This window comes from Aphelocoma coerulescens, chromosome 15 (genome assembly GCF_041296385.1).
Source record: "Aphelocoma coerulescens isolate FSJ_1873_10779 chromosome 15, UR_Acoe_1.0, whole genome shotgun sequence".
Taxonomy (NCBI): Eukaryota; Metazoa; Chordata; class Aves; order Passeriformes; family Corvidae; genus Aphelocoma; species Aphelocoma coerulescens.
The window spans coordinates 9,908,060-9,935,090 of record NC_091029.1 but is presented as its reverse complement, the minus strand read 5'-3'; the positions used below and the strand labels follow the sequence as shown (position 1 = coordinate 9,935,090).

Below are 27,031 nucleotides of genomic sequence, written 5' to 3'. Positions count from 1 at the left end.
ATCCATTCCTGAGTTGTCTTTGGAAGCCCGAGAAAGGTTTGCAGAGGAGGACTGGAACACAACTGCTGTTATTAAGAGCCCTTAATGTCTAATTACTCATTCATCACACTGGAAATTTAGCAGTTAGTATTTTCAGTGTCATGTAAGTTACTTGGGAGAGCTACAGAGCTTATTAATATTCATTGCTCTCCCAGCTGTGAGAGAGGAGCTACCTCTAATCCCAGAATGTTTCCAGAAAGCAGCGCTCCTCTGCTGAGCACTGGTGATTCAGTGTAGCTCCAGGTATGTGGATCTCTGTGTGGTCTGACTTGAATGGAAAACGTTCCCCCTCTGGAGCAGCCCTCTGGAGGGTAATGATGCAGGCGAGGTAGATAAATAACTTCTCGGCCTACTTCAGGGGAATGAAATGTGGAATATCCTGTCCCCCCTAGGCACTGAGGAAGCAACAACAGTTGCTCAAGACAGTTATAAAGAAATGCCCCAATATTAGAGTTTCTTGACGAGCATTAAAACTGTCAGAAACTGAGGACTTGGGGAGTAGGGAAGGGGGGGGCAAATGTTTTGTTTTGTTACTGAGTTGCCCTAGAATTCGATTTCTAGGAGGTACCCCGACAGAACTGCCTCTGTCTCTCACCCTGAGGTGTAACAGCAGCAAACATCAGCGCTCCTGTTGTGTTAACTTGAACTTCGGGCTGTGTGTCTTCCAGCAGGCTCACCAGCAGAGGAATCACCCCTTCTTTACACACCGCGATTTTCCCCTCTGCATGAGAGCTGTGTAGAGAAGATGGTTAAGTTGCTGCCTTGAACAGCGCCTGCTGCCCGTGCAACCCCGCGGCCTCTGTCCACGCCTGGAGCCCGCAGCCCCGCCCCCGGTGCCACCAGCACTGTCCCACTCCTGCTGTGCTGCCCCTGTCCTGCTGGGAGGCACAGGACAGTTGCTGCTGCCCAGCCACCGAGGCGCCCGAGGGGATGGCTGTGCCTGGTGGCTGCTGAACCCATGTGCTGACACAGTCCTGAGGATACCACACTGACCTCGGTGGATGAGCTTCACAGGATTTTAGGTTATTTCTAGGTGATATCTGGATTTTTTAAAAAAGCTTTCTATGGTACACTGGACACTGATGGGCAGCTGCATGTAACAGGATGTAGGATTAAGGGTGTTGCTGGTCCTAATTGCAATGGAGTTACAAACCTCGCTGGTGAAGCCTCTAGAGATTTTAAAACCTGCTAAATCAAGGGGCTGAAATGAATTCTTCTACCAGGTCACTTTTATCTCTTTCTCTCCAGCCTCTCTAATGAGGAGAGTATTTAATGTGGCCCAGCTATTGCAGGGACTGAGAATGTAGCTCATGTCCATATTTCAGTTGCATTTTGCTTTCTTTCTATGACTCACATTAATTATACTCTTTTCCTCTAAGACCCCGCTTTATTATAGGACATGAGGAAAGGTTTTGTGCCAGTTGACATGTAAACTACATAATCTGTAGACCTTTTTAAACTAGACATTTGTTGAACACCTTTATTATATCTTCTGACTGCAGGACAGTAGACTTAAATTGTTCATTTCATCCATTCTCTGATACACAAATTTAATATAAAGATTGCTTTTTCTGATCCATCACCGACATATGTGGCAGCCTGTGGCAGAAAACTATTTCTGTCTTCAATCACAGTGAAAGTTTCCCAGGACCTTTAATTTTCTGAGAGAGAGCGCTTTTCCAAAAACATAAGGGAGCTTCTCTCTATCTCCGTATTGGTCAGAATCCTGTTTCTACAAGATTTTTCAAGCAAGAATTTTTTCCTAGCAGTGCTGTACCAGGAAAAAATCTTGATTCCAGTGCCAATACTGAAAATGAACAGAAGGAGAAGGAATGACTGATCAGCATCTGCTTTCTTCAGAGATTTATAACAGTTAGGAATTTTTTAAGTCTCGTGTGTCCCATTTTGTTTTACCCATGTGTGCATTCAGGCTGATAGTGCTTTATGTGTGAAATATAGCAGCTTCAGTGTGTAGTGGAACACAGCTGTAAGTGAATGGCATTTATTTACTCCCGGAATTAGTTCTTTTTTGGACGTAAGCATTAGAGAGGTTTCTTTACCTGATTTCTAACAGGACCCAGGCTGCTTTGCTCCTGGTGGCTGTGGAGGGGTGTGAGAGCTTTTCCTTCAGGACAGTAACAACACCAGCTGCCAGGGCTTCAGAAACTTCCACATGGAGACAGTTGGAGAGGGTATCAAGGATTAACTCTTGGATCTCATCCAACTCTGTCTTCAACTTCAGGACCAGTGGGGGAATCAAATTGGCCCGCAGGACACCACCAGCCCCTGCAGAGGAGAGAGGGAAGGAACATGGCTGAGGGCTGAATGCAGTTACTATTGCTACCTGCACCTGGAATTTCTTCAGAGGATCAAAAGACATGTGGGAACTCAATTCCTTACACAGAAGTGGGATTGAGAGATGGAAACTATTCCAACACTGCCCTGTTTATGTCATCTTAGTGTTGCTTCTTCAGGAAGCTTCCCCAAAATGCCTGTAAAAAAATCAGGACCAGGTAATAACCAACATGACAATTGCTCTGATGTCCCCAGTTTCTTCCACTATAATCAGGAGTCATTGAGATTTATGCCAAAATTATTCTTGCAAGGAAAATATAGGAAATATATATACATTACAAAGTCACCTTCTATCCAGCCTTCCCAACTGTTCTCAACATGAACAGATGATAAGAGAGGCAGACTAGCCTTTAAAGCTCACTCTTTGATTTTCCATGGTGGTTTCTGGGGGGGAAGTTAAGATTTTGGGAACAGTCAGTTTCCTCACACATTTCTTTGTAGTAGTTCTGTCCAGGCAAAAAATTAAATTCAGAACTTTCCAGCAGTCAGTACTCTTGCACTGGCTCCTAAAATATAATATCAAAGGCAGAGACATCATAATTTGCCCCGCAAGTGATGTCTTTGCTATGAGTAAGAGTCTGATTTGTACCATTTCTTACCCTTTACTAAGTCAACCCTGCAACAGCAATACCAGGGGAAAGCAGAATGTACTGTCCACAAGTAACTATGTGAAAACAAAATTCTCCAGCTTGTCTTGTTGCTAAGACTGATTCTTTGGTTGCTAAGAGAAATGTGGCTCCTTTCAAAGTGATTCATATGTGGTTAGATAAGGAAATTTTGTGGATAAGAGTCATCAAGGTATTTTCAAATGAATCTCCACAGCAGAGACAAGTGGGAAAGAGATTTTAACGACCCTTGGTAGTGCATAGGAGAAATCCCTCAATTTGACAATTGCATGAAAAACATTATTCTAATCTAGAGGTTATTCTGTTGTACATATTTCTGAGGCTTTGCTAACACTGAATAACTTCTTCTGTTACTGACTTATTAAGATCCACGTTACAATGCCAGAGCAAAGGAAATGCCTTGGGGTGATACTACAGCTTTACTATCTGTACTACATTTGGAGGTCAGTTTCTGTGAGAATTCAAATAAGAAAACCAGTTCTGAGATAATTCATTTTGAAGGCTAATAGCATCTTACAAACAAGGATTTCTCCTTGTGCTAGAAAGGCAAAGCAGGAAAGGACAGTGAAATAATGTTCTTTGAAGCTGTGGCTCTGTGTGTCACTGCACGGGGGAGGTGGCGCTTTCACAGTGAAAAAAACCCCAACCAACCCTATATTGTTCCCTGGAGGAACAAAAGAAAATTGTCCAAGAGTTCCAGCCCATTTATACTGTCCCTGCAGAAGGATGTGATAAGGGGCACCTGCACTATTGCTCTGGCAAAGGACTCTGTTGGAGGGTCCCTGAGAAGGAGGCCCAGCTCATCCATCCCAGCATCAACCCTCTCGGCAAGGATTGCTAGGGTTTGGATTGGACATTATAGTACGGAAAGATTTTGGTAGGTTAGACAACAGCAGGAATATGTCTGGGAATTCTCCGTGCCTTATGGAACGCCAGGCAGTAGGGAACCCACTAGTGAACTGCTCCCAAGGAAGCAGACTAAAGCAGTCTCACATGACTTTAAATTGTGCCCAGAATTCCTTTAGCCACACTTCTCAACAGTCTTTTGAGATGGCCTGTGAAAGACAAGATTTTTCAAAGGCAACTTTCTGAACTCCTCCTGCCGTTTTTCATGAAAAGAAACTCCATGGCCTGAGTGCATGAAATTGGGATCCCTAGACTGCTCACAGAGTCCCCACATGCACTTCTAAATTCTAGGTTGCTGTGGAAATCCATACAAAATCGCAGTTTGGGAGGTGCAGTTTCAGAGGAAGAGTAATGAATCAGAGGTGACAGACTTAAGCTTACACTGCCTGTCACAAGCACCTGTGTGTAGCTTTAACTCCCATGGATCCCACTGTTCCTTGGGACAAACCTTCATCGAACAGAGCAGACACACTCTGGCTTGAGCCCAGAGAAACCACTGCTTGATTTAACTCAACATTCCATCTGACTGTAACAACTGCTGCTGTAGCATTTCCTCTACTTCCTTCATGAAGGGAGATGTACTTTGTTCTTTCCTATTTTTTGTACTCACTTTCAAATACTTACTAGCCAGTTTTTAACCCATCATTTTCACTTTCCTGCAATTCCCTCTTTTTCAGGACCTCCTTGCTAGGTTCTCTCAATTCTCTTGATCACTTTATCATCATACAGCCAGGAAGTACTACCAGCATTCAGGTTTCACTTCTTAGTGTCTGTGTTTCAATTATCTTTAATATATTCCACCAATACATTCACCCAGCTGGGGCTGCTTTCACTGGCCCTTGGCTTTATTCCTTGCAGTTAATGTTTATTGACTTTCTTTGCCTCAGTCATCCCTCATTCATTGCATTTGCACTTCATGTCTTCTTTTAGTGATGGCCTTTACTACTGCACTGCAGTCCTGGGTGTGAAACCCAACAAAGCCACTTTGTGTCTGTGTCTATAAGCTGCTGAGATAATGTACAGTGTTGTCTAGAACAGCTTTGATTTTGTGCAGCCATTAAGCAGTAGTTATTCTGGGGCTACTGGTGCTTATTTTTTCTGAACATTAGAGATGTTCTAATTTTTTTTTTTTAATTAATTTTGTTTTACCAGGCCAGGTCTCTGTACCAGGAGCTTTCTTGTCTACTGTTTTTCTCAAGCTGCCCGAGCTGAAAGGCTGTCATGCTACTAGAGGGAGCTTCCCAGATATAAATATAGAAAAAAAGATGAATTGTTTGACCTTGTCAAAAGTCTCAGTGTGGTGAAGACAAAGAGGTTGGAGAGGAAAGGCCATCAACAACAACAAAAAGACTACCTAACATTGAGACTCAAATTTCCACATGGAAATTCGTCATGGTTTTAGCAGGGGAACTGCAGGTTGAAAGGTCTAGGGAGGGAAAAGGGAGGAGGCAAAATCAGTGGCAAGTTGTTTGGGAGTCACTTGTAAATTAGAGCAGTCTCAGATCCATGGATCTTAGTGAGCGAGCAATAGGAGGAGAAGGTAAGCTGGGGTTTTGAGTAGTTCTATACTGAAAAATACAGTGGCATCCTCAGGATATCGAATTTTTCATTAAAATACTGCCCTTTCAGAGGGGATTTATCTATTGCAGAGAGTGTTCTAGATACCCTGGGCCCAGTGAAGTAGTTGGGGAAAAATGTTTTCAAAATGCAAATAGTTGCATTTGCAGCTGCATAGTTAACATCATTATTGATCTGTTTTTCTGAGAACTTCTAATCTTCCCTTGGGCTGCTTTTTATCTGAGCACTCATCTCTTCCTTCTCATAACCCTCTGGCCACTCTCATCCTCCCTTTCCTGATTTTTTTTCAAATAGGCCCAAAGAGGAGTTGCCTTATTCTGTTCTGAGTATGGCTGCAGGGCATGTAAACAAGTTAAATTTTGTAGAAGACAAAGGAGTCATTTATAGTACATAACAGTGGTGTTTTGGTTTGGTTTTCAATTACATAAATCAATTAAATCACATTACAAATCCTTTTCCTTAAAAATGCTGGTTTTAAACTCAATATGTTTGTTTTGGTCTGAAGCATGTGCCTCATGCATGGCCACAAAGTGATGACTGGTGTAATAGAACATAGAAAAATAACATGGAAACACAGATTATCTAGAATATGAATCTTTGCTGGCACTCTGGATGTCTCTCTGCGATGGTCACACAACTATTTGAAATGCTCAGTAAAGGTATTTGTGCTTAGGAAGGGGAAAACCAGGAAAAGCAAAGCAGAGCCAGACATCGTGGGAAGATAACCTGCTGCCTGGCATCACACCCAGCTGTGACAGCCTGGTGGGAACTCACTGACTGAGGAGCCAAATGATCCTGACAAAACTCCCAGACCAGCAGCTCTCTTGCTCGCCCTGCAATAGTTTATCATCATTTTAGAGGGAATAAAGGGTTTATTAACCTTGTGAGTGCCACCCTATATCATAGACACTGGCAAACACAGTGATGCTTCGGGTGATGTTTCCTTTGTGACAAGAGTGATACCTTGAGTGGCAAGATGAGCGCAGGGGATGCTGCCCCTGCACACCTTCCTTAATGACTCCTTGCTCACTACTGTTTAAATGGAAAAAATACAATTTATTCTGGGAAGATCTCTGAGTCACCTGTCACAAGAGCACAGTTTGAGAACCTTGTAGTATCTTATTTAATGTTAAGATTCAGCATTTTGATTTGCAGTGCTTCCAGCATTATGGCTGTGTCAGGGAGTAGATTAAATATAATACTATAAATACTATAAAACTGGGCTGAACTTTCTGGTGAGTTTGGAGCAGGAGGCAGACCACATTAAATGAATTTAATCACCTGCCTATAACCCATCAGCTTCACCAAGCCTTCTACTTGAAGAGGAGAATTCTCTTGACGTCTTTGAAAACCAGAATATTTTCCTCTTCTTTGCAAGAACAGTTCTCCGTATTTCCATGACAATTTAACAGGAACAAACAGTAGTGTCCCAAAGGATGACTATGCCTAGAGACAGAGGGTGTCTCTTATCTGAAAGGACTGAGGGGTGGGAAGTCTCTGTTTACATGAACTGAAGAGCTACTGGGATATGAAGAGAACTGAGGAAAACACTGCAGAGATTGGATCAGACTAGAAATAGTAAACAATTCTGTATCAAACCATTTCAAATGTGAGCATTGGCTGGGTGCGTTTATCTTATGAGAGCCCTAGGGATTTACCAGGTACAAAATCACAACCTCAACAGTAGTGTCTGTCAGATCCTTATTAAAAATACAAAACCTTTATAAAATTTTATAACCTTTATAAAAGCATTATGTGATCTGCTTTTGAAGCTACTGAGAATTTTTCCCATACTCAGGATTTTGGGATGTTGTCTGAATGAAAGACATAACAGAAATTAAGGTTATAAAAATATTAAAAAGTCTGCAGTACCCTGCAGGAACACATAATGTGGCTGCCTCTGAGGATGCTTTAAAAACCCAAAACGTTTCCAGCATTAACAAGGAACAGGAAAGATTGGTCTGATAAACAAGAGATTCCTAAGCCTCAGTAAAGAATGAAAGAGATTCCTGCATATCTTGTTTTTGTTGTTAGAAATTTTGCTTTAGAGTGTGTGCAACTGTAGTATCAAAGCACCACTGAAAAAATTAAAATAGAAACTACATCTGATATATCTGCATTAGCTTCTCTGGTATAATTTAAAAATCCAAGAAACAAGTTACTTTAAAAAAATTGTCATTTTGATAGTAATTAAGACTGGCTGTAATTGGCTGCTTGAAAGGAGTGGGTTTAACTATTTAAATCATTGAGGGCCAATGAAATGACCTCCTATGTACCTAAATTTGTGAATGCATGTGCATACACATAGTATGCATTCACCGATCTTCCATGCGTGTTCATCACACAAACTGGGAAATTGCTTGGATTTTATTTCTCTGACAAAGTATCTTTATCATGAGAACATTTTTTAAAGGCAAACATTTGTTTCAAGTAAGTCAGTTGAACAGCTGAGAAACCATCCAGAGCCATTTTACAGTGCTTTACAAGAATAAAAAGAGTTTTAACCTTTTAAGTCCAACTGCCTTACAAGCCCCTAATGTGAGACCAATGCACAATTGCAAGTTTTCAGAACTTCTGCTGAGAAAATAGATTGAAAGAAAAATAAATCTTTCCTCTTTTGGGACAGAGGGCCCAACAATTAAAGCAATGTGAATGAAGTTCAAGAAACAGTTTTCTCAGTGATCCAAAATTTCTATACCTGGAAGTTACACCTGTGCAACTGGAATTCTGCATTACAAAATGGCATTACATAGCCAAGTAACCATGATAACATCTTGGTTATCTTTAAGGTTCACCTTCTGTAACTAGTGAATTAACCCCATGCATGCTCAGGCATTAAACAGCATTTTTTTCAGTTTTGTTCCTTAGGAGAAACATGTCATTAAGATGGTGAAAGTATTCTCTGAACTTCCATAGTACAATTGAATGGCAATCCATCAGAAACAGAGGTATATGAATGAGGAAGTTGCCTATAGAGATTTGATTATACTACTGTCAAACATTAAAAATGAGAGGCTTAAAGCAACCAAATATCTAGAATTAATTATGTGTCACATTCTGAAGAATTTTGTCCTGAACATTAACATAAACTTACTTTGAAGATATGAATCATTGCACAGACTGAAAACTGAACAGACTGAAAGACTGAAAATAGTGGTAGAAGACAACAGGAGGAAATTAATGGGAACATGAATGCAGTCTCATTGTGTAAGCACTTCTTTTTTACATTTTCTCCATTGTTAGAAGGGTGGGAGGTTTTATGATTTGATTTAGTTTAGTTTAGTTTAGTTTAGTTTAGTTTAGTTTAAAAAATGACCTGATAGAAATTTCAAAGAAGAAGGAACTGGAGAAACTGTAGTGTTGACAAATCCACTGCTTATATTTGCTGGTCAGACATGCTGGCAAAGCTGCAATAAGACAATTTTATCCTACAGTTCACACTGCTTCCACTGGTGCCAAGAGGAGCATAATTGACTGGTGAGAACTGATAAAACCTCCTGAAAAGAAGAATACAGTACTAGAGGTGGGTGAAATCCTTTTCTGCTTCAGATGCTCCAGCTTGGCAATTTTGTTTGAAATGAGAGTAGAAGAAACACATCTTGATTAGAACCGCAGGCCCAGATGGCTGCACGACGTGAGTGGAGCTGTGTGGAAAAGGCAGATTGAGCCTCCCCTTTCCACTCTGCTACTTTGCACATTTCATGTTTTCCATGGGAAGCCATGTTCTTAAGGAAAACTACTTTCTGCTACTCAATGAAAATTGCATTCTCTTCTGACTGAGGTTCTACAATAGTGCTTTCCAGTGTGTTTTAGCCTATATTTTATTTCAAGCAGTGAAAAATTTAAAAATCTTAATTGAATACACCTGCCAAGGTGTGAGCTGCTTTGAGGATGATTTGTTTTTTGAAGTACCTCGCCAGTAAATGTTGGGCACAACAGCATAATGAACCTGTTACTTAACCTGGACTAGAATATTAGGTCTAGCTTCTGTAAACATGCCAGATTAAGCACAGGCACTTCAACAGTACTACTTATGTGCTTATCTATAAGAACATTATATACAGAGGATTCAAAACACTGTTAAACAGAAACAGAGAATACACTTTGTGTATCTACTTTGTGCTTCATAAATGGGTTGGTAGATAGATAGGAAACTCTTAAGAGTTTATGTAGATGCAAAACCACCTGTGGACCTGACATCGAATAAGTGGACAATTGTCTAAACCAATTACTTAGTCCTGACTGCAATATTCCAAATTTTTGAAGAACTGGACTGGCATTTGAAGTCCTCATAGTAAAGCTACCTGGATGTCCCCAGCTCTTCTTCCATAGCTTCCCAGAATTACCTTTGCTCCTCAAAAAAAATTGTCAGTCTTTTTCTTTTTTTTTTTAAACTACCAAATCATTTCTGTTAATCAAACACAAGGAGGTTGTAGAAGAGATAAATAACAGTGCCTGGTGAAATTGTAGTTACATCTTGTGGTTCTCATATGAAGTAGAGGATACAAGAAAATGTGAAGTCCAATTATAACGTTTATTCCAAGTATCTATTAAAATATATATAATCCTTCTGAGGTCCCAATTTGATGCTTCTTTAGCTGGTAAGAACATAAGTGGCAAAACTAAATATATTTGAAATCAATACATTTCTTTTTGTTTGTTTGTTTGTGTTATTACAAAAATTTTTAAAACCCACTAAATGCCTACCTGTATCCTCAAGTGGGAGAGACCTACTTTCAAGCCACTCTTCAGTGAATATTTAATCATTCTTATGAAGTAGAAAACCCCCAGCCAGGCAGACTGCAGGATGGAAGTGGGTACCCTAAGAGTAACCAACACCACATTGCTCAGACCACTAAAACAGAAGCTCTGAAGCTGGAACAATTTGTTTTAAAAGCTTCAGTTTCAAAAAATTCCTGGCACTCTCTAATTGCCTCTCCTGGGTGTAATTCCCAAATATCTCTGTATTTTGATCTCAAGTGATTTTGTCTGTTCAACCTTCACAGATCCTTTGTTGTATACTTTACTAAGTGATTCCCAATTTGGGTTAAAATTTGAGGGGTTTTGGTTTTTTTCCCCATTCCTTTGCCCTTAATAGTGAAAAATGAGCATGGAGTACTTTAATTTGCCTTTTTTTTTTTTAAATAACATAATAATGCAGCCTTGAAGGATGGGCTCTTTACAAAGAACTATGTTCCTTTACCTTATTTCACAGTATCTCTGTAGCTTTCTTCCTATGGAGGCTCTGAAGGAGTAGAGGTCCATGTATCCACCCCAAAGCTTGGATAAGCAAGGACTGCTGTGTAAAGTTTCCTGCACAGGAAAGCCAGGGTATCTTCCAGGGCTCCAGGAAAGCAGCTCTCCTACAGCTGCTGGATTTAATGTTTGTTTTTCTAAACTTGGCTTCAGTGGCAACTGCTGATGCAGCAGCTGAAACAATGACTGAGCTGCAAACACAGTAGGTACATAATAAAACTTTGAAGGAAGGTATGTAAAGCACTCAACATTTGCAGGGCTCGGTTGTTGTTTTCTTTTTAAGGGAGCCCTTTTTCAGTTGATTCAGATATTAGAGGTAATGCATTGTCTGGGTTCACATTCTCAAATGTCTCTCATGATTTGGTCTCATAGGAAGAGTAAACTGTTGATATTAAGCAAAACCCTCAGTTACCTGAAGGGTGAGAGAAGATAAAAGGGTGAAATCCTGGTAGAAAGTGAATTTTCATCCTAAATGATAAAGCCAAATGATGCCAGGCTGATACTTCCTGATAGAAAGTGCATTCATGACTTTTTCCCCACCATCTCACAGTCACTGATAAAAAGCAACAATATATCAGATAGATATAAATATCAGATCCCAATCATCTGTACATGATGCTATTTTAAACTCTTCCACGTGAGAAAAATGGTTAAAAATAAAAATACAGCCTTTTTATTCTCCTTTAAATGTTCTGTTCAGTTCTTCATGCTGAGAGAATCACAGACCTGTCTATAAATATCTAACCCAGATCTACAATTGCTTGTTAAAAAGAGGGTGTTTGGTAGAAGACTGAATGAAATACAAAATGTGTTTTATTATATTTTTTATTAGAGACCAGATGTGGCCTCTCAATTTACCCTCTATCATTTGGAGATGTACATTCACCAAGAACATTGCATGTGTGCATATAAATATTTTGATGTTGTCATGATATAATAAAGGGTAATTGATTAGAAAAATCCCCATGGGATTTTCCACTTAAGAGCACGCTTTTGTTTTAGTGCTATTGTCTTCAAAATAAACATGTATGAATGCATCTATTTTGATTGATCCAGTAGAAAGCAACAGTAAACAGGCAAGGCTTTGGCTTTTGGTCAATGAACAGCACTGGCAAGTTGAGTGAAACTCCTGCAGCCAACAGGCCCAGGAAGTTGCATTTTGGATGCTGCACCTCAACAGTCAAATGCTGCTCCCTTCACATTCAAGCCTGCTCTGGTAGGGGAAAAATGGTGATCTCCCTGACATGGGAAAGGGAACTGAAAGGGAACCAGTCAGATTGCCACAGGTCCCTAAAATTACTCTTTATATTTCCACACAAACGATTCACTTTCTATAGTTATTTCTGTGTTTTCAGTCTATCCATATACAAAACACAACATTCAGAGTCCTGAGCTAAGGACCTGGATTTCTGTGCTGTTTGGCATTTAATCACCTGTCTATGCTACTTGGAGACATATTTCTCTTTAGATTCCTGTGGGAGCTTAGCTAGATGTAATGCAATCAATACATGCTTAAAGGCCCTAATTGAGAATTTCTGGAAGCAGGACAAGGCAAGACCGAAGAAAACTTAGACATATCTGCTGAGGCATTTTTGGAGAAGTTGGTTTTTAACTCTGCCATTAATCAACAGCAAGCTCCCATATGGTGGTGTTGAAATAATAGCCCCCAAACTTCTCAGACCTGTCCCATTACTCAGGTACTGCATGTTTGTAATTCCTTCACTGCCAACATTTGATCTATGGTCTGGTGCCTCCCTCAAAGCTGGAGAAAAGCAGGTGTTTTGTTATAGCAATGGAAAATGCCTAAAAGTGCACTCTCTGTAGACAGCATGCAAACGACGATCTTCCTACCCAGGATGATGGTGGTTGGTGCTATTATTTCTGCCACAGTTGGTTAGTGTGTGGAAGATGCCTTTTCTCACATATCAAGTACTATACTAAAGATACATGTAATGTGACAGTTTCTATAGTAACTACTTGTTCTTTATGGAATTGCAGATTAAACCTGTACACCTTGTTATTGTTCTTTTATCCTATTATCTAGACTACTCAGTTACCACAGATACATTTTTTTATTCTATTCCCTTGCCAACATAACTATATCAGGGATTTATGCACTTGCAAGTAGAGAGTATATATAAAAACAAAACACTTAGAATTTTTTAATTGACCACTGTCTGATCTTATAAATGCACTGAGATGTTTGTGCATGTATATCGAAAACTAAAATTTCAAAATAAGACCATAGAGATATTTTTATTAAAGCAGGTCAAATTTATGATTTGAATATTTTTTTGCTGGGAGAACAATGCAAGTTAGGTACATGAAATTTCTAACAAATTTTACTAGAACAAATTTGCCAGTCTACATGTACTGGCAAACTCTTCTAATATGAACAATGTCTAAGATTCCTTATTATAGGAAAATTTCCTCTACATGGTATACTGATTTTTACATGAAAGTATTTCATTATTATAATTTGTCAATGCTACAGCTCTGCAGATAATATCAGTACTGGAAGTGCTATCATTCACGGGAATCAGATGCTTTCTGCTTCGTATTATGTTAGCCTTATTGTGGGAAAAAAATGCCTGCATCCCATCTGTGTGTGAGAGTCTCTATCTCCAGCAGAAGTGTATCAGTAACAAATCAAGCTTATAAAATTAGCAGTGTAGGGAGAAATCAGCTATTTGATCAGGGCTGCAGATTCAACAATGCAACCGGTATTGTAGCCAAAAGGAAAAAGACACGAGGAAAAATGTAAAATATAAATTGGGTAAATCAATTAATGAGATTTTAAAAAATTATACTCATGGTTAATTTAAAAAAGCTGTGGTAAATTACACATACACAAATGCAAAAGGCAGAAGGGGAAAATCAGAAAAAAATATACGCCCAGTACTGAGGGCAACTGAGTGATGGCAAAAGTGGAAAGCAAACAGTAGATAAATTCTATGTAACTAAAGAAACAGTTTTTTCTCCCTTTACCCTTGACCGCATCCTTCCAAGATGTATGTGACTCGTTCCCCCTAAAACATGCATTGTGAAATCAATCATAAAACTCCTGCTGCCGCCAGAGCCGGGCACTGCTGTGCTGCAGCGAACATGGACCCGCGGAGCGGCCCCGGGTGCGGATGCAGTTGAGCAGAGGCAGAGCCCGCGGCACGTCTGTACCCGCATATTATGTAACGAGCGAGTGCAACGGAGCGTACGAGCCGGGAAAAAGCCACAAACCCCTCGCCAACACCCAGCTCCTGCGCCGCGGCGGGGCGGGGGCTGCGGGGGCTGCGGGCCCGGCCGCGGAGCCGGAGCTGGAGCGGAGCCGCCCGCCGGCCGCGCCACCGCCCCGCCCGCGGTACCCCCGCCGTTGGCGTGGAAACGGGCTGGCGGCTCCGGCTCCTCCTCCAGCGCCAGCCCCGCGCTCCCCCTGCCCGGCTCCCCGGCGAGAGCACGGAGCACCTCCCTGTCTCCCGCGGGGGGCCGCCGGACAAGTGTTCCCACTGCCGCCGTTAGAACAGCCCGGGTTTTTACGGTTGTGTTTTCTAGGGAGAAGATGGGAAAGGGCAGGTTCCTGCTCCTGCTGGGGCTGTGGGGCTAGTCCCTGCAGTCGCGGTGTGTCTGCTCGGCAAATCATAGATGCTGATGTGAAAAAGGGCCAAAGCAGAGGAGAGGCGTCAGTGGATGCGGGCGTTTGTACTGATGGATTGAGGAGGTGGAGGCGCCCTGCCTGGTGCTGGAGAGGTGAGTGAAATATTCCGTATTTCCTTCTCTCTTAAACCAGTTCAGTGATGAACATTTCCAAAATAAAAAGGCACTTCTAAAGCAAGAAGGAAAAGATGCCACTTTGAAACAATCAGCTATGCTTCTGCTGGATAAAAAATATGAGTGTCAGTGTGAGGTAGGAACATTTCACTGTGTGTAGACAAAAAATAGTAAGGGGAGACAGGCTGCTGATACAGTGAAAATGACCTTCTCAAGGGATACTGGCCTTCTATTAGCTGCTGCTTCAGCTTGGGCCCTTTTTCTAAAAATGAAGTGGTCTCCCTTTCCTAGCCTGAATTGTAACCCATTAATAGCCAATACCTGAGCCTTAATAAGATTCGTTGCATTCTCTTAATGCTTCAGAAAGATAATCCATTAGAATCTGCGTGTTGGGAGAAGAACCTCCACACTATGTAACACCTCCTCCCAGGGAAATGCTGCCTGGATAACATTCTATCAGAAAAGGCTCCTGCTGCCGAATTTCTGTAATAAATCCTCCTGGTAACAGTCACTCTGCTCATTGGAAGGATGTGTGGCTCTGCAGAGCCTGGATGCATTCCCTCTCCATGCGTGCCCATGTATGTGAAGGAATGAGGAGGGTTTATATTAATCTGCACCTGTGGACGGCTCCCATCTGCACTTGTGAACCACAAGTTTTTTGGTACCTTTGCATTTGCATTTTGGGTGAGTGATTCATACACAAAACCCCCAAGCCTTCACTGTTAGCTAAGAGAGCTCCAGATAAATACATGTTGGTTTAATTTCTGCTGATAGAACTGATCTGATCTGCTTTTGGCTGTTTCTGTAGAAGTTGTTTAATGTGTGTTCTTGCAGTATTTATTCTGCAAGATACAGACCTATCTCCACATTTTCCTGTGAAGATTTGAGAAAAAATCACTAGTTTTCCCTCCATCATTTCTTTATAATTGTTTATATCCATTTTCTGATAACATCACACCCACAATTTGATTTTTATTTGGGCTCTATTTCGCGCCATTGTGGGTCACACCCTTCGGGTGGCCATCAACATTTCATCTATAAAGGTCACAGCAGCAGGTCAGGTGCTGTGAATACCTACTTGTGGATCACAGAGGAGCAAAAAATGAGTGTGTATTTTGAACTTAGGGGAAATTTTTCTGACTTTATGGATATAGATGTTCGAAGTCCGAGCTGATGGCTTAGGTGCTGTTATAGGCAGAAATACTCGCTTTTCTTCAACAGGCACAGATTTGACAGCTGAACAGATACAGCTCTGCAGAACAGAGAGTGTTTTGCCATTTACTTGGCTGTCTCCATCAAATCATTTGTTTGGAAGCTATCATGCAAAAAGCACAGATCCCTGCCCTTGGATAAAGGACATTATCAGAGGAGAGGCCTATGTGTATAGAAGGATGAAGATCCAGTCTTCAAGAAGCCAGTGACAGGTGTAATCAAAAGAAAACCTCTTAGTTATAAGGCATATTTAGGAGAAAAACTCATGCTATCTTTCATTACCAAAGCACTGACTTATATTTTCAGACAAGAATCCCCTTCTGTGTAATATGTATGCTTATAAGGAAAAACAGCTGATTAATTCTGTGTAAGCCATGGAAATTTCATTCTGGCAGTGGACCTTACAGAGATGAATAAACTCCGCATGCTACATAAAGAATGCTACACCTCTGTCTGAGATTATGTGCTTGTCACTTCACAGCTCACTGGTGAGCAGAGTTGAATAAGTCTTCTGGAGGTACTACCTTGAATTTTGTAAGCCTCCAGTACAGTTTCATATTTCACTTGCAGGCCTTGGTTTTGAATTTAGTGGTGATAATCTAAAAATAACCAGCCAGGTAGCTCTGAAGGACTGAAGTGAAAATGTTCTGGTTGTCTCAGTTCTGATTACACACAGATGAAACAAGGTATGTTAAATTTTAAGAAATGTAGACAGAAACAGAAATTTGTCCCTTCTTAAGGAAGCTACCTGCTAAGCAGTGGGGAAGGGGATAAGGATAACAGTAAATGCAGTAGGCAATAAAAACCCAGATCCTTAAGTGGTGAAGTCAGCTCTTCCTCTCCAGCTTAAGCAGATAAGGATTTTGACAGCAGATAGAGCCTTGGTTGATACACAGGGGTGAGGCAGTATAAAGGAGTGATGTCTTTTTCTCTCTCCTCCTCCATGAATTAAAGAAAAATACTCTCAATTCCTTTGGGTTAAATCACAGTAATCCCACTTATTTGAGAAGAGATTATTCAGATTTATGTAACTGAAAATGAGAGTCGAATCTGACTGTTTCTTCTAAAGTTTTGGTCTTGCTTTCACAGGAGTCACTGGAAGTTTTGTCACTAATTTCAGTGGGAGAGAGCCCAGGCCACCAAACATGGTTTCACTGATCAGGTTCTCCCTTGCCTTTAGTAACAACAATGTTGAACAGTTTTGTAGTTGGTTTCAGTGAGGTCAAAGGCTCAATGACAAATTTAGTAACTCTACTTGCACCACAAACTTTAATTCATAAATTATCAGTGATTTGAATCATGCTTTTTTTACTGAGAAAATTGGAGTGTTATTTCCATGTTAAGATTGATAGTACCCACCTTCAGCAGTAACAGTTTCTACACAAACAATCGACTATTTTCTTTTATCTAAGAGAAAACTTATTCAAAGGCCCTTAAAAATCAAAATATTGGCCTAAATGCATAAAATCATATTTATACTTGGAGAGAAAAATTGTCCTATTTTTATTAAAAAAGAAGGCTAAATTTTGTTCTTTGTGATCCACAAAGTATCCAGAATAAATCCACATCCATTTCTAGTTACCACAGATTCCCTTCACTCTACTTGACAGGATAAGACAACTTATATTTTGTAAGTTATATTCAAAGTTCACATTTTTATTAAACTTTCCAGAATTCAAGAGTGGTGATCAGGAAGTCCAAATTTCAATTATTATATTGATGAAAGAATAATCCCAAGAGGGAAAAACTATACTGTTCCAAAGCAACCAAAATCAATTCTCTTCGCAAAGTTCCCTGGCAATTTAAGGTATGTGGAATAGGCAAGAAGACAGAGAAGGGCTAAATTCAGCTTGACTTATTCTGTTATTGAATCAGGAGTTGATACATATTAGCAATTTAAGTGGTTTATTCAAGTGTAATCAAGGACAGAATTTCACCCTTGACATGAAAGCTACAGAGAAAATACTCATCTCTCAACTGTTGCTTTTCCTTAACACTGAAGGGCACTGGTGGAGTTGGATGGAAGGAACAGATCAGTGATGGGGGCCATCTCTTCCATCTTACTCAGACTTCAAACATTTGCTACTATTAAATACATTTAAACTCACAACTAACAAAACACCTTGCAAAAATTCAGAAGGCAACAGTTTTTTGGTTTTTTTTTACTTCTTCAGCTCAGAGCATTTTCTGTGGTTCAGCAGAAGCTCGACTCTCCTCAGAATCCCATTTTATTATTTAGTATTGGACACCCAGTGAATCATTAGGAAACACAGTTTTACCCAACAAATCCTATTTGCCTTTTGTTTTCTCTTTAAGCCCCTTAAACCGGAAAGTTATTTCTTCTCTGGATTCCTAAGTCATCATATCAAAAAGACAAATGTGATAACACTTCCACATGATTCTACATTGCAGAAATAACCTGTTGGATTACCAGTCAACATCTTGGCCAATAGAAAAACTTAAAGAGGCAAATGCGAAAATTCTAAGTATTCGTTTTGCTCACACACATCAAGAATAATGACCACAAAATAAACAATAATTTCATAGGAACTACAATTGATTAATCTGTTATTTTTACAGTGGATTTATTAAATAGTAATTGCCTGGACTTGGCAGTTGGAAGGATATATTCTCATCACTTTCAGATGTCTATAACATTGACACGTACATAAGGAGTAGTTGTTAACGTTTCCCTTTTAGCTGGTGGAAGAAAAAGAGATTTCTCTCTTGGAGTTAACCAGACTAGCTTCTGGCTACCATGTTAGTGTGAGATCAAGCTGACCTCTGGATATGACAGCTCCTCTCCACAGCCTCTGAGGGAAGCACTGAGTGAGTAGCTCTGAGGTAGCCACCTACATGGAGATGCTAAATCTGCACAGATTAACCCCACTCTTACTGTCTATAATGTAATGTTTAACCAAGCTTTACTAGTTAATTATGAAGATATTTTCATGGTTCACCATAAATATTTGTAAGTCATAATACAGTTACTATTCCCTACCTACCAGCCCTGTTTCCTTGATAGTAACTAGGCTGGTGTTGGCTTCTTCCTCGGTGTATCTCAACAATGGTATTGCTCATGGCACTGGAAAGACTTCACTGAAACAGCACCAGTAATCCAAATCTTTTATCAGCTTTTCCTGGTGATCCAGGCAGTATTCTAGCATACATTCCCAGTGGTTTTCTACTGGTTTTCTGAGCCTGCTTTCAATATTTTCAAACCTTACCCAGACAATGTGGAATAAGCACCTTTATCTTCATAAATTGCATGAACGCAAATACACTTAGGCAGCATAGCAAGTGTTGATATACAAATACAGTTGATACAGTTGTGTTGTGGAAGGAAACAACACAATTGAGCTGAATTGATTACAATTCAGTGTTATGGCACAGTAACAAAAGCCCCACAGGATGTTTAGCTCTGAGAGGGCTTGCTGTTCAGAGGGGTACGCACCTGGTTATTATACTTCTTCCTTTAAAAGAGAAATGTACGTATGATGCAAAAGGATACTTACCTACTATCTACGGGAACATCTTTCTGATGATAATACAATTTGATTTACTAGGCTGGACTTTTTTGTCTCTGAATATTACCAGCTCAAGTCATATAATCCAAATATTAGACTATATTAACAAAACATGATTTCTTTTGGATATATAATATCTATTTATACAAATATATGCATTAGAATATTTTTTTAGTTCGGATGTCTTATGAGGAAAGAAAGACCAGGATATTGGCTGTTACCCCTCTTTAGTGTTTATGTCATAGGAGAAGATTCAAACCAATACTTCAGGGAATATTTTTTATATCATTTAAAGCACTCAATTCAGTAAATTAATGCATATGATGCTAACCAAATCCATTACAAACTAAAATTTTCCAGAATTAACACTGTTGCACTGGAGCATCTCTCTGTACTGCCAGCAAGTTGATTGTTGCAACGGGGCCTTGGCAGGAAGATTTTCTCTCAGAATGCCTTTCTGTGCCTGACCTTTTAAATTTGGCAGAGTTCAGGGTACCACAGTAGAAGCCATTTTATAATGGGAAGATATTAATATATTCTTACAATTGCTAAGAACCTATTGAGCTTCCATGTTGTATTGCTCAGTAATGGTAGAACCTCACCTTAACCACTCATTTCAGAGACATGTTTTTAATCTTTTTCAATCCATCTATGTCCATGAGCAGATAAACTCACCTTAATTTGTAATTCAGTGACATTTATGTAGGTACTTAAAATTCTAAGGCTAGTCTACTTCAAATTTGAAGAATTGTTCTATTATCATACTGTTTCTGTTCCCTGACTAGATATGCAGTAAGTCCTCTGATTATGTTTCATGCTGTGAATGTTGCCAAAAGCAAATCTGAACTTTGCCTCATGGCTGTGATTACACAGGTGTGTCAAGTTTGCTTTTTGCGTGTGTGGTCACAAAAAGAAATGGAATACTGAAGACTTTTAAGTATTTTTTTTAAGTAACAGGAGCAAAGTTTCAGCTTCTAGTTTCAAGGGGTCAACAATTGTTTTAAATGTGGCAAGACTGGAGGATGACATGCAGTTCAGTATTATATCAGCACAATATTATTTGGCCTCACAGGTCAAGTAAATATACAATAGTCTAAACAAATTAAAGTATCAGGTATCAGCACCAAGAAGAGGTAGGAACCAGTGACTTTTAACACTACAGACTACAATTCTCCCTTTTTCCAGAGGCCTGATTGTACATTGCAGTCCTGAACAGTGCAAATTCTATATAACAGAAGTTAAAACATCGATAAAGTAATAACCTACCATATAGACAAAGAACTGAATTATTGAATCTCATACAATCTCCCATTTTCTGTCAGTGCAAGCAGGTTATAAACTAAAATTAAATGTTTACAGAGGATATTACCCTGGTCTGTCATAAGAAAAACCTCTCTCTTTGCTGTATCCATAACATAGCAATTCTACCCTTTTCCCACTTCTGCAGTCAAGGAAACCAAGAACAGCCTCTTGCGATCATACCTGGAAACTGTTCTAATTCACACTGCGATTTAGGCAGCCCCAGCCTGGCTCTACAATAAGGGCTGGATCATGAAAATTCCTTTCTGCCTCAGATTAAGACTAGAAGTATCAGAGTTTCTCTGTATATTTGATTACTTTATGTTGCTTTTCTAGTTGTGTCTTCTGATACTGGAAAGCAATGAAGCCCAAGTAGAAAATACCGGAATATTCTAGTTCAGAAATCATTTCGGCAGAATTGATCTGAAAGAAATGGGTGATGCCTATTATAGTAAAAGTGTGCTTTGAAGGGGAAGTTGCACACACAGGCATATGGAACTCTGGGAGTACCTTTAAATATTGTAGACTTAATTACCAAGTGATGGGAGAACTTCTCAGTGAGCAGCACAATTACAGTCTCTAGGTATTTTCATTCACTCTTTTATTTGTGGCGTTGCATATCTCCAATGACAGGAGTCTATAACTAATCAAAGTTTATCTATACAACTGTAACTTTGGATTTTGGATACTTTATGTTTTCATGATTAATCTGTCAAGAATTATTCATAGACTTCATTGAAAGTTTACATAAACAAGCCTATTCAAGAAAATAGCAAAGTGTTTGTTTTAAAGGAGACCAGATGGAATGCTGTCAGTCTATGCAGCACTGTTCTTACTCAGCTGTGAGATATGAAGTGCAAATGGAATTTCTTAGACGTGGTGTTTATGTCTTTATCTATGTTGTAAAGATTTATAGTTGATGGAGGTACGTTAAGAGTACATCAATCTCATTGTTTACTTGGTGCCTGCATCTTTTTGTCAGAACCATCAATTATAGATTCCATATTTTCTAAGATGTAATTTAAAATATGTTTTTTCAGAGTTATTTAGTTACAAAATACATAGAAAATACTATTTTTCACTACAGTTTCTTCAGCTTCTATTAGGATTGGTCAGAGGCACGTGGTGATCAACAGAATATAAGCAGTAGAAGGTAAAGATTAAAAGATTTCAGAAAATAATACAGGTGTGCAAAAGGTCAAAGACTTGCCTCTTCCTTTTAACTTTTGCAAAAACCTTTAGAAATGTCACCCTTATCAACGAGCTCCCTCCTGCAATCAACACAAAAAATGAGAAGGGAGAGTTAAAATTATTTTTGTGCAGAGCAGTCATTTACACTACTTAACAGTAGACATGAGAATCTGAAATACAAACCAAAATTGTACCTCATTCTTAAGAACTGAATAAAAAAAAAGAGTTCTCAGAATAGCCAAGGAGAGACAATCAGTATCATGATGACAATATACTGACTTGGTCAGTGCCATTCCTGTGTCTCTAACAGAGCAAAACTACTTATAACTTTTAGTGGAGGTTTCCCTATTGCACTGAACCTTCAGCTAGCAAAGAGGTGACATAAACTGGGGTTTATTCCTCCTGAGCTATTTGGCACAAAATATACTTTGGGATGGGGAGACTGCCAGTAGGTGTGTGTCAGTGGCATTGCAACCTAATGGGATTGCAGCCAGCTGGAAGAAATTGAAACCAAGTTGGAATTGCTGTAAGGTGGGTTTGGGCTGAAAGTTAAGTCAGCTGAGCTCTGCAGCTATTGCCTGCTTTTGTGCCTTTGGCCAAGGCAGGAAGACACCTTATCAGGCATTTTCCTGGAGTTGAGAGGTAAGAAATTTTATGTGCCTTGTTTTCTGGAATACCTGTGGCTTTTTGGGTTGATAGTAGGTCACGAGTTGTTCTCTTTCTACTAAGGTGCATCCTGGGGGGGGGGAAATTTTTCAGCCTTGCTACAACAAAGATGCAAAAGCTGTTTGAAGGACAGAGATGGCTTTAAAAGGCAGTAGCCCTTGTCATCTTTTCATAGTTATAACCCTGATTCCAAAATGTCAATTTAAAAGTCTTGAGGTGTGTTGGAAATGAACCAAAACATAACAAAAACTCTGCTTTTAAGCACAATTATCCTGGTAGTTATCAGTCAAGGAACAGTGTTATACCTAACCAGTAGTACCTGAGATCACTGAAAATGCAGACCCTGCACCTCATCCCAGTCAGCCAAGTAATCTGAGTGCCCTCAGAGGTGTCCTTGTAGTCCTTTAATGAAGTTTTCAAGATGATTTATTGTTCTGCTGTGCACTGTGGGTATTTCCCTCCCACCCTCTCCCCTTGGTAAATCTGCTTTGTAAGTTTAACGTAGATTTGGAATCCCTACAGCTGCAATAGCTTTTGCACTGTTTTGACCCAATACGGTTTGCTGAGAAATTTGTGTGTAACCCCTCCGCTGAAGGCCGGATGTGCTCTGGGTAACCTCCACCACATGTATTATTTCGTGTCCCAGATCTGTGCCTGTTTCACATAGTTGTTTTTACAACACTATCAACAGCAGATTTTTAGTGAGCAAAAAGAAATAAAATGGTGAGTCATCAGCTTTTTTCCTGCATATCTCATCTGTGTGAAATGCAGAATGCTAACTAGAATAGTTACGAATCAGCAATAAAATTTCAGCTTTATGTGCCATCTTAATAGTAGGCTAGAGTGTTACCAGAAGTATTTTTTTCCTGGTAATATGAGAAATGAATAACTAAGGATCCGTTGCTGAATAATGAATAAACTAAAGGCTCGATTAGCACCTTTCAGTTTTAAGATAATTTTAGTGCTGCAGCTACTTGAGTCAAGAAGAGATGTCACAGAGAGTAAAAGGAACAGAAAAGCAACTACCTGAGATGCTGCTGTTAAACCTGTGCTGTGAGGGTGGGGGTGTACATTTGGCTGGTTAATGAGGCTCCCCCTTGAGCTGATAGGACAGCCTCATGCAGAAAAAACCTGCAAAATTTGGGGGGTTTACTGTTAACAGTAGCAGTAGATCATGTGTGTAGGCTCATAAATCAACCCATCAGTTCTCAATATATGATTCAAGAGCCTGATTCAAACAAATTGAATTAAACTTTAAGGGTCACAAAATGGTGAGCTGACCTCTATGACCTTAAAGAGGAGGAGACAATTCCAGTTGAGGTGTGATACAAAAGGGAAACTTTCTGACCTCAGCAAAGGAGAACTTGTACAACAAGAGAGAGATGAATTATTTAGAGACAGAATTGAAGGGCTAAAGGATAAGTAAAAATATAGACATACTGGCTGCATACCTAGGAAGTTTGCAGGACTACAGAGAATTAAAAAATTGTAATTGGGGGAAAATATCTGAATGATGAGAATGCCCTTACATACAACACAGCTTGAACAGGAGCAGTCATTACCCTCCTCCCCCTCTCTCTCCACATATATACACAAAAGTACTGGTAGCATTAATAGAACACCAAAAAATCATCAGTATGTGTAACTAAGTTTGAAGCTACACCTGTTAATATTATTAGTAGTAGTACAGTTACCAATGAAAAATAAAACATCAAGAAAAATTACTGGATTCTGGTTTATCTCTAATAACAAACATAAATCCATCTATCATTTATATGTTTCAGGTTTGGGGAAAAATAACTATTTACAAGCTTGCTTGAGGCTGAAAAATAACAACTTTGTCCAGCTAAATCTAAATCATGGTACTCCTATGTTGGAGTAAATACCCAGATTAAAAATCTACACAAGCTTCCTCAAAAGATGGACTTATATTTAGTAGCTTATTTTGTTAACTATCCATTTTAAAAGTAATTAATATTAACCAATATACAATTTTTAAAATATTTGTTTTATAGGCAAAAATCTATTCTTGGCATGATATGAAAGTGATCCGCAATACTGACAGAATCAGTATAGCCCTATGAATATGTGAAGCCATCTGGCCAAGTCTTGTCATAATATGATTCCAAATGTATGTGGTCAAATCTGGCTTCTGTTCTTCTAAGATTGATGAGACCTATGAATAAACACAGTGAATACCAGCAGAAGCCAGGCTGGGAACATGTGCACAGAGGCAAGAAATTAGTGTTGAAACACAATGATGCTTCAGCATTTCCTAGTTATACAGTAATGCTGAGATCGTATAGAAGTGGGGAGCTGAAAGTTAAACTATTTTCATACCTATTCTTACGAAAGTTCTCAGCATAGATATTCTGATATATGAAGAGCACTAAATATCATGCACTAAATACTAACTTTTCATAAGTAAAACAGTCTACGTTGCTGGCACTTTGGTATCCTGCTTGCAGTGTTTTTAAATACATCGTGTTTATTTTCATCCTGTTCAAAACCAAAGACAGGCTTATTTCAAAACCTTCTGAAGTCAACAAAATCACTACTTCTTATGGTAAGTGGATCACAGCCACAGCACTTTACAGGGTTTGGGATGTTTTTATTCTTATTTTTTCCTTAATAAATACTGTCACTGTTTCTGATGAGGAAGAACTATGAATACCCTCGCCCCACAGTGTCACTTATCATAGGGCACCATTTCAGCACAATTACTTAAGTTCCTCTAGGTCACTTTGCATTCTCATTTAGTGCCACAGAGAAATATTCTTCATCTCAGTAGAAAAACCAAGGCTGAATAAGAGGAAAAACCTAACATTACCTAAGCAACTTAAACTCTTCAGAGCACAAGTGGTGAAAAACACACTGAGACTATTGCTAGAGATGTTTGCACTGCTGCTTTTGCTTCACTCTTTGGATAAATCAGGCCTTCAGCCTCTTCAAATCTGCAACCTGCATCTCTATCCATGACCAATTTGCTTATTAAAAGACTTCTTAAATCTGATGAAAGGAATTTAACCACTCCAGTGTTCTCTAATATTCACTGTATGTTTAACATAAGCTTCTTGTAATCACTCGTGAGTTAGGAGCCAGCAGGGAGTGACTCGGATCCTCTGAGTGGTGGTGGGTGTGTAACTGCAGCAACTGCAGATGGGGTGTGAGGAGGGTGTGATCACCCCTCCAGGGGGAGGGAATTGAAAGGAGAGACTGAAGAGAAATCCTAGTAGCTGCTAAACCTCAAAAGGATGTTAGGATCTTTCTGGCAGCAGCAATTAGTGGGTGGTGGGGTTTTGTGTTGGTGTTTTGTTTTGGTTTTATTCAGCAGGAGGTGTCAGTGAAGGAAAAAGGGGAGCTAAAGAAGTTGATGCATCAGATACCAAGGTCTTTTTGCTTTACTGTGAGTGAAAAAGAACTTAGTTTCTGTAGGTCTACACAGAACTTTATCTGGACGGCAAAATGATGTACAAGTCTTGGCTTTTGAAACTAGGAGCTTATTAGCTATTGTACAATGTTGTACTTAAATGTTTCTGGTTGCAGAGTTATGTTCGGTGAAGTAAAGTATATCTGTGTTTTGGATTTGGCACAAAGCAATTTCATATCAAAACCAGAACATGGGTAACTTCCTTCATATTCATTTTATAAAAAAAGCTCCTTAGAATTAGAGAGTAACTCCAACAATGGCTCAGCTGTCTGAGATGTACCTACTGAAGCTCTTGCAGGCAGCAGGATTGTATGACTGTCAAAGCTTCTGAATTTCAAAAGAGAAGCAGAATGAGACCAGGCGTAGGTTGCAGCTGTAATCTGTGCTTGGTAGCATCCAAGTCCTCTCCCATGAGTCACACTTCTGAGAACATCGTGGATTCTCTTTAGCCTCTTGGGATGTTTTCTTTTTGGCCCTGGACTGCAGTGTAATAGTTCTTCCACTTCTCATCTCCCTTCTGTGGATAAAATCATATTTAATTTGAGTTGTTAAGATGAAACGTAGAAAATCCACAGTTCTGATGTAGATACCTTCTGACATAGTTCATATGGTTAATTTTACATGTGGCCTAAGGCTGGAAAATACTCTCTACCCTACCTACCAAATTAATCCCTGATGATAGCCCTGCCTTTCATGCTGATATTGACACTCTTTCTTCCTTTCTTGCTCTTATTATATTAGGAACAGCATTTTAATCCATGATTCTGTCTTGTTGTGAGGTTGATAACTTGACAAAACTGCTGAAGTTTTCTTGTCTGTCCCTAAATTAGACCATTATGAGAACTATTGGCTTTATTTTTTCACTGTACTCCTAGTCTTCCATTTTGACCAGTTCTTTGATGCTTTCTCTGCCCCATGTTGCTCTTTCCTCTCATGCTTTCATTGAACTGCTGCCTCTGAACTCCTTTATGATTCAGGTGAATCTTCTATATTCCTTTTTTGACTTTTTCTCATGTTGGTAACTTACTGCTCCTGCATACTCATTCAATCTATGTCTGTTTTTCTGTTTTTTCATTCACCATTCTTTTGATTTGTTCTCTGTGAAACATTACTCATTCTCTGTTGCTTAGTTTCCAACTTTAACTATCACATCGACAGTCCTCTTCTCCCATGCTTTCACCCAG

The 27,031-nt window shown here is 39.5% G+C and overlaps 1 protein-coding gene across 7 annotated transcripts in view; it reads left to right on the top strand.

The window, feature by feature from the left end:
- GNAZ (G protein subunit alpha z) overlaps positions 1-27,031 on the top strand; it is a 66,707-nt gene that overhangs the window by 4,457 nt on the left and 35,219 nt on the right. For 4 of the 7 annotated variants that reach the window (XM_069030547.1, XM_069030548.1, XM_069030546.1 and 1 more), the window contains 3 exons: positions 708-8,711; positions 8,939-9,027; positions 14,307-14,501. The gene's annotated coding sequence lies outside the window, so the exon portion shown is untranslated. Of the gene's footprint in view, positions 1-707; positions 8,712-8,938; positions 9,028-14,306; positions 14,502-22,281; positions 22,394-27,031 lie in introns of those variants that run through there. The other 3 variants (XM_069030549.1, XM_069030552.1, XM_069030551.1) reach the window with 3 other exon arrangements.